General features: G+C 40.5%; 1 long non-coding RNA gene across 1 annotated transcript; it reads left to right on the forward strand.

The window, feature by feature from the left end:
- The first annotated feature begins 2,606 nt into the window (after positions 1 to 2,606).
- Positions 2,607 to 6,924, forward strand: LOC125731901 (uncharacterized). Its single transcript, XR_007391667.1, has 3 exons — positions 2,607 to 2,734; positions 4,847 to 5,095; positions 6,691 to 6,924. It is a non-coding gene; the product is annotated as an uncharacterized LOC125731901 (long non-coding RNA).
- Positions 6,925 to 9,091: the final 2,167 nt, after the last annotated feature.

Consider the following 9,091-nt stretch of genomic DNA (forward strand, 5'->3'; position numbering starts at 1 on the left):
GCTTAAGTGACTGTCCCCCGTTCCCATGGGAGACAGTAACTGCAGTGCGACCAGCTGGCTGTGGTGTCATGGATAAACCCCCCCGGACATTAAATCAGCGGCACACCCATGATTTTGCCCGGGTTTCTCCACATTCTCAGTCAGGCAGACACTCAGTCTGAGTTAAATCATTTAAAATGCCTGCAGCTGTCACTGAAACTCAAACACAGCCCCCCCCTCCCCCCCCAGGGAAGCTGGGCTGGCCAGGAGGTCAGACCCCACAGCGAGGGCGTTCCCCTCTGGTCAGGGCGCCAGTCTCCGAGCCTGATCTTTATCTCCCATCTCACTGCCAAATCTCCGAGATCAGTATCTTTAATTTGTCACAGAGAAATAAATTCTGGTCACAGATCATTAGAACACCGGAGAAGCCAACAACAGAGGTAGGGAAGGTGCTTCTGATTGAACCTGATCCAGAAAGGAACTTTCAATAAGGGCAAATACTTCAAAATCCTGTTTCAAAACTCTAAAAATGTTCATCTTGATTACGTCAGTGGAAACATCTCTGCATCTTTGAGATGGAAAAAATACTAGCAGTTACAATAACACAAGAAGGAAGAAGTTCAGTGTCTCAGTTGCACTTTTAATTGCTGCTGCACGTCTGGTCGTTACAGCTGTGATTTGTCCCAGAGAGAGGCAGCGTCAGGGAAGCAATTAATCTGAAGGAAGAAGAGCAAAGATACAAAGCTTTGGAGCAAAACTTACCAGCTAAATTATGTGACATGAAGTGTTTTAACTGCGATTTCACATATTTCACAAAGTAATCCATAACAAAATAATACATGCATATATTAAAGCCTAGGAACACACAGAAAATTTCTGAAATATACCCCGAAACAAGTGAAGCTCTTTCGAATATGTGTTTTGTAGCAGGTAGAGAAAATACGACAAATAACAACAGAGTAACCACTAGGGGGCAGCATTCACCATGAAGAATAGCGAGATTTCAGCGTTGCTAAGCCGACAGTCCGGCTTGCTTGTCATTACCGAGTATTGCTTTTTATCGCTGAAGCGAATATTGACGATCTTTACAATAACAGCTTATTCTAAAACATTTGTGGATATCTTAACCTGACTGTTATTATACCCATTTAGATCATTGTTAACATTTTCAGTTTTAATATGTTATGATGGTGTGCATGTGTGAGTGAATGGTGTGTGAGTGTGCCCTGCGATGGGCTGGCCCCCCATCCTGGGTTGTTCCCTGCCTCGTGCCCATTGATTCCGGGATAGGCTCCGGACCCCCCGCGACCCAATAGGATAAGCGGTTTGGAAAATGGATGGATGGATGGATGTTATGATGGTAAATATCTCTTTTTTTCTAAGAACTTCTGTTTTCAGCAATAGTACAGATGTTATTCGTGTAGGTTTTTGAAAGAATTACATAGTAATTTAAATTTGTTGTTACACAGATACACATACACTTGCATATATATATATATATATATATATATATATATATATATATATATATAGGCTCCGGACCCCCCGCGACCCAATAGGATAAGCGGTTTGGAAAATGGATGGATGGATATATATATATATATATATATATTTGTGTGTATGTATATATATATATATATGTATATATGTATATATATGTCATTCTTCATATTTAATTTATATATTTTTTTTTTGCTATTTTATTTATATGTAAATACTTTGCTTTATTCTAACAATTATGTATGAATATAAAACACTATAATTGAAAAGTAAGTATATTACTATATATTATATATTGTATATTCAAGCAACAAAAGCAAATGGCTACAAGCGTAGTGAAGGCTGGTCTGATGTTTAAAAGCAGCAGTCGAGCGTGTGACGCAGAGGTAGTACAGATGTGCTGTCACCAGCTGCCAGTGGAGATGGAAGCGGACCTCACTCCTGAGGTGGGGAAATTATGTGTGAAACAGGGCAGCTCCACAAGCTCAGATGAGTTTCTGTAAATCAGTCGTATGCATGAGCTCACCAGGCCCATCTTTGATCGATGATTGGATCGACTGGCCCGCTGTCTCAAGACTGCCTCCAAGCAAGATTTAATCAAAGCCGCAGTCACGGGCCTTTCAGTTAACCGCCGGAACATCTTTTCCTTTCTGAAAAGTAACATTGTTTGGTGTGTAGGAGCATTTATGTGTGTGGAAGGTTTATAAGTGTGCGTAGTCACAACTGTATTCATGACCTATGCAATTTATACTTTTCCCTCAAAATGAGGGAAAACTAAACATGACAGTCTTCTAGCAAGCTTCTTCTCCTCCTTGTCTTCCTCCTCTTGATCAATGGCGATCAATACTTGCATTGCTCTGCATTAGAGATGAAACGGTATAAAAATTTTAGATCGCAATTATAGTGACCAAAATTATCACAGTTATCAGTAATATCGCGGTATCCTTAAAATGTGCTGAAATGCTCAGAAAGTACACAAGTTGAAATAATTTCAATTTCAAGTTTTTTTATTTGGAAACAAAATAAAATTAGCAGCACTAAGGACTTTTTCTTTGCATAAACATTAAAGTAATAACATGGAAAACCACATCAAATGCGCATTAACATTGAAACATCTCCAGAGCGCAGTCACTGGCAGCGGTCACCGCCTTCCGCCAAATTTTCACTGACGCTGAAATCCACGCTGCATGCTTCGCCTGCGAACCTGCGCCTGGGAGACTGTTGCTAACTTATTTGATGCTAGACAGTACTTAACGTGAGTTTTTCCCAAACCGGTAATCAGTCATCATTTTATTAATAATTAAAACTTGAAATAACCGTTACATCCCTACTCTGCATTCTTGGAATGACTGAGCGTGGTGACGGTCATTATCTAAGAGGGCTTCACATGACTGAGATCGTTGTTTGTCTTTAGCATTGCTCTTCACTACCTTGCCAAGCTGAAGCCTGGTAGAAAAACAGTGGGAAAAGTCTGGTTTGTTAGTTTCTGCTTATTTTTTCCGTTGCAATCAAGAAATCGTACTGTTTTGATGAGTCGTGACAATATAAAAATTCAACGAAAACAACATGATGAAACAATCAGCATTTTGCGGTTTCTTTTGCACTGTTTATAATATACCAGGGTGAACATTTGTTGTATGTACAAAACGTGCTATATTGCTCTAGAATGATGTCCATTCCCTGTAGTTTCTTAAATCAGTGTTTTGATGAACTGTCTGTTCAATCTGAACTACATATTGAAAACAGAATTTAATATTTGCGGCAAGCTTTAATAACAGTAAAATATGCAGAGCTAAAATGTTAAACAAATGCAATTTACTTTTTATGCATTCTAAATTGATTCAAAATTAATACAATATAAAGTCAGTTTTAAAGTCGTCATAAAAAAGTCTCGCGATCATTGCATGTAAATATTTTGATTAGCTACCACTGCTCTAATTGTTCTCAGAGTCCATATTTTCGACGTTACATATATGGACTAACTCAATGATGACAAACCCATTTCATGAGTTTACCTCAGCGGAAAAAGCATTGTAGTTTTAATTAAATTAGTTTTAATAACAAAACATGCATAGAATATTCTGACTTTTTAAATTTAAGGCTGACTCTTGGTCCCACCAGAGATAAAGGATATGTGTGATGTAAATAAATAATTTCACTTCTACAATTTTTACAATGACGGCAGCAGACACATGGCGTATCTCGCACATGTCCAACGCAGTCTGTCAGCAGACTGCCTTGACTAAATCAAGGCCTGGGGGTTTTAGTGAAGATTGCCTCCGCTGGGTTAGTTTGAGGTGCTGAACTGGCCTGATGTTTTCACGGCTCTCTCTGGCTTGGTGCATATGCTGTGATGGTGGTACCATCCCAAACAGGACATCTCACACTTCGTCCACGGTCAGCATGGGAGTGGGAAAAAAAAGATATTTGTTGACACCCCAGTGCTGTTCCCTGGACCGATACACCTCACACCAAACTGGCCTTTTGCTGCTCATGTCCTAGTTCCCCTTCTATGCCGAGATGCAGGTGTTCCCAGATCAGTGCTGAAAACAGGGCTGCCGGGACGTTAAGGTGATTCGCAGTGAGGCATTATTTCGACTGGCAGGTGTCACTTCTTCGCTTGATGATTATATTACAAAGAAATTTCTGAATTTACCCTGAATAATAAACTCACTTAAAGATGTACAGAAATACTTTTGAACTGCATTAAATGTGATGTGGAATGTCTTACTGTAAGGATCACAGTATGTCAAAGACTGTTATGCTACACATTTGCGGTTGGTTAATTTACATATCTTAATTGACTTTGTTTGGTACATAGAATGTCATTAGTCGAGGGACAGCCGTGAGCTGCCGATCCTTCCTCAAGAGAGAACTGAGAGATTTCTGTGACTTTCAGTCTGGCCCATTCAAGGCCGTCCCTCCATTGAAATATTTTTTGAAAATACTTCATTTTTCAAAAGAGGGACGCAGTGTGGTCCAGGGCCCATCCGAAGCCTGCAGATTAATTGCATAACATCTGTATTGTCCATTATTCTTGGCATACAGTACATCGCTCTCCTGGCCAAACCGGATGAAACTGGCTCTGCAGTGTGAGCTGGACTTGCAAAGCAGAAATAAAGAAAAGCAGCTGTATGAGTTTACTGACGATAAACCTTAGTTTTTGTGCTTAGTATTTGTCGTATCGCCGAGCCCTGATTCTGGTAGAGTGTGGGACGGGAAGGAGCTGTAATGACGGAGGAGATAGTCCGTCCGTCGTCCCCCCCCCCCCCCCCCCCCGCTGCCTTTGTGCAGAGGCCCGCCCTCAATCTGGGCCTCATTCACTGCCAGGGAATAACGCTATTTGGCTCCCGCTGCTTGTCCACAGTGTCCAGCTGGTCCACAGCCCATTACCCACTCCGCCATGGGGCAGAAGCCTCATAATCTGTCCCTGCGACTCCTTCTGTGTCCCTCATCTCTGCTGTGTCCCCATGAGAGGCGGAGCCGCAGTGACCGACGCATATGAAGCCCAGCGACAGCGGGACCCTCCGCTACAGTGAATCCTTTCAGGCACACAGCACTCGGACCCCATCTTAGTGTTTCAGCAAGAAGAAGGAGTGAAAGAGATATTTACTTGGTAAATGGTTCGTCTCGGCACATGTTGAATAAGTGGATACAATGAGCATCAGTGCGATGTATCTGCAGCCAGGAGCCCATAGAGCTGGAGCGGGACCTAGACTTCCTGCTCGATGCGATGAACAGCAGTCCTTCCATTACATCCCCACTTCGCTGTATTTACTTATTCATAAATTTGGCACTTAATCGTTCAGATCAATGTTAGCTGTTTTCTGCAATTAAATGAAAGCTAGCACCCCCGTGGTTATATTGCAGTTACCATGGTTTCCGACTACAGAGTTTATAAGGTGTGCTTACAAATATAATGAGCTTTAATTGAAAGAAACTACTTTCCGGATTTAGTTTTAATTACTAGCTCTTTTCTTAAGCTCTGAAAGAGAAATGGGTTATATGTGACAAAGTGCTAATTTGATCTATTAAGCCAAAGAGTGTGTGTGTTTTCACCTTGCTTGCAGCTCTTGTGCAAGTGAATAAACTTCAACATTAACAGCTGTTGATAAGGACTCTTCAGTATTTTTCCGAGCTTCACTCCAGCGAGACTTTACATGTGCACATGGGTACTTAAAATGCATCCCATCCGTGTTTTTGCCAGTACATTCTCTGGATGAATTTCACTGCAGAAAAGTCTGTCTGGAACACGAACCCAACTGTTGTTGAAAACATATGTAACTATTTTTAATGTCTGTTGTCATGGCAGAAAACAGAAAGTGAGGCTTCCCTTTTTTGCGTCTTTCCTTTGCTTTGACTTTCTCCCTGGAATTCTCCCTGCCTTGCAAACATTTACTGAAAACATTACTCACCTCCTTCTATAAGTATGTCATCCCTCCCAAGCTCTCGCAGCTCTGCTTAGCAGGAGCTTATGCGCTCCATCTGGGGCTCTTGCATAACCCGCAGAAACGAAGACCTCTATTCGAAGGTTTTTCTCTTGCACTCCTTGCCAAGATACATCTTTTAGTGTGCCTGGTTATTTGGTAGGTTTTTCTGCCTCGAAAAATGAGAATCTGGTATCGATTATCTAAGAGGTACAATTCAAACAAAGTCCTGGGAAGAGATTTCTAGAAGAATCATTCCCACAGTTGATAACTGGAAGGCAGCGTTTTAAGGTCATATAATGGGTGGAACATTCACAGTCAGTGTCACCTTAAACACAAACACCTGAGTTTATCCCTTATTGCCTAATGTAATTAATTTATTCGTTTTAATTTATGATAGCTATGCAAACAATGTGCTTTGTTTTAAAATGCTTCCATTTTCTGGGGTGTTAAATAATGTGCATGCGAGGAACAATGTCTGCCATGAGAGCATAGCTTGGCATGCAGGAGATCACAAATAGACTTCTCCTATCCACAAGTGTGAAGGAAGTAGCTTTAGACTGCTCAGAGGCAAAGTGCAGGGATGATGCCTAGTTACAGCCTCAGATCTCCAGTACGCCCCCTTGCCACACCTTCCTTCAGCAATGTGGTGAACGTCACTAGCGGGCGTGGCATACGTCGAGGGACGGGTTGGTTTTGGTGAACAGATTCCTGATTCTTTGCATAGACAGAGTTGAATTTCTTGTTTCCCTGAGTCTCTGTTTAACTATTTCTTTGCCCTTAGGTCGAGAGGTTCCTATTCCCTACGATAGAACACCATCCCGCTCCATGATACACTCAGGAGATACAACAGGATACATTTATTCAGAATGTATTCACTAATAATATAAATAAATGAAGCCATGCTAGATTAGTACATAATGATTGAATGCACAGAGAACTGGAAAATGCATACTGGTTGCAGAATTGCACTTACTGGTTGTAATCCTGAATGAAATTAAATTGGATTGAAATGAAAGTGACTGGTATGTGCATTTATTAACCTAGCAGTTTTTCAGTGTCACTTGTGTTTTGCATCATGAGACCAACCATTTATTCATCCTCCATAACTGTGTACCCAGTACAGGGTGACAGTGTCACACGGTCCACCAAGGCCCACATCGTCACACACATTGTGTGACACAAGTTCCCTGCATGTTCTTGGACTGTGGAAGGAAACCGGAGAACCTTGAGCACAGCTTCACAACAACAGTCAGAATGCCACATACACGGCAGGAGGAGGGATGCAAACCCCCAACCCATTACCATGCATAATAAAAATACGCAAAGAAATACGTCCATAGCAGGCATACTGAATATAATTTTGAGAATAGTATGGCTGACACTGAAATGAGTGAACATTAAAGCTTTTAATGCTTACTGAGCTTTTGGTATCGTATTAACTTTATGGTGAGCTACTAGTCTTGCTTAAACATCCTGAATATTTAAATCTATGCAGCGAGGTATGAGAGTCAACATTAAGTGCATTTGCTTTTATTTGAAGGGTTCCAGGATGTACGTATTGTAGGAAGTACCCTGGAATACACTGACATTTTGAAGAGGATCTTACACGGACTGGGTGTAGTTTGCACAAAAGATGCGTTTTAACAGTGTAACACTTAGCTATCTTTGAGTCGAATCTTTCAGATTGAAAGGGGGCTGAGAATGGAATCGTGGAGAAGATGGGAAGAGTTGCTGTTATTGATAAAAGCAGTTATGTTTCACAAAAAAACAAACAGTAAAGGAGAGGTATGCCATAACCTCTGTGCTGATGTCATTGGAGAATACATCATTTGACCTTCAATCATTCTGGAAAAGGCAAATATACATGACATACCTGAGAAGTGACTATATGTGTTATATAAAAGATAAACAAGCATTAGTCTACACTAGTCGCCAAAATTGTGGAAACACCTAGTATTAAACACCTAGCAGTAACTTTAAAAATTACTACACGAATATCGGCAGTAGCGTTTGCAAACAATCAAAGAATGTTACAAATATCATACATTGGATGATTAAATAAGTAATTGGACCAAAAGTTGAAGTGTTTCTACAATTTTGGCCTCTAGTGTATGGTATCAGAGAAGAACTATGAGTTTTTAGCAGATGTAACATTACATTAATAAATGGAATTGAATTTGAAGTACAGTAACACTACTCCACGCCTAAGAAAAACCATGTTGCAGTTGTAGGTTTATCTTGATTGAGACTGTTGAGTGCAGACAGGCAGGCGTAGTCTACCTGAGACCATATATTATAGGGTTTCCAGTTTCACATCCTTAACATACCAGTATTATTAGCTTCAAGTCATTTGGAAACAGACAGTGAGTGTAACTCTAGATCACAGAAAAATATGGCAGTATTTCCAGCTTCAGGCAATATGGTACTGTTTGCATATTCTGAATGACTTTTCTGTCCAGCCCCAGTGCACAGGGAAACATAAACATCATTGTCCTACGCAGCTGTTATTTGTGCAGCTATACTGTATCGAAAGAACAAGTTGTTCCTACAATCATTGTGAACATGGAGAGAAAATCAAACACATCAAAATAAGGGAATCATGAAAAAAAATGAAGGAAGACTTGATTCACACTGCATCTGACCTGGCATGAGGGTGTTCTGGTATGTTTGGTATGAATGTTGATGTGTTTCTGGTTAAAGTATGATGTGTGTAACACATACTCTATTGACAGTCGATGATACTGAGGTACAATACTGAGATCTTAACACACAGTGGCAGAAGAATAGAATAAACCATCTTTTTACAGATACTAATGAAACAGTGCATAGGGGAATTTCTGAAACATTTCCCTTTACCTGCAGTAAGTTCCTCAATGTAACTGAGTCCTATGACAACTACCTCTATTATTTGCTGGGCCTATAGTGATTTACAGTAAGTGATACTTTACTAGCACATACAGTATTAGTCAATAACAGCATTAGATATACCTATTGTCGAAAGTCCTCTTGTCTTTTTAAATGTAGTCATAATTATTGTAAGGCCAGTGTTTTGTAGGACATAGATACCAGATAAGCAGGACAGTACGGTAAATAGTGACTTTTCAGGTATAACAGGAATTGTAGTCCGAACTAGAGCAGATAAGAGAATTTGTCTGGTTGAGTCCAGCCTTAAGCACAAATTC

Source organism: Brienomyrus brachyistius, chromosome 1 (genome assembly GCF_023856365.1).
Source record: "Brienomyrus brachyistius isolate T26 chromosome 1, BBRACH_0.4, whole genome shotgun sequence".
Classification (NCBI taxonomy): Eukaryota; Metazoa; Chordata; class Actinopteri; order Osteoglossiformes; family Mormyridae; genus Brienomyrus; species Brienomyrus brachyistius.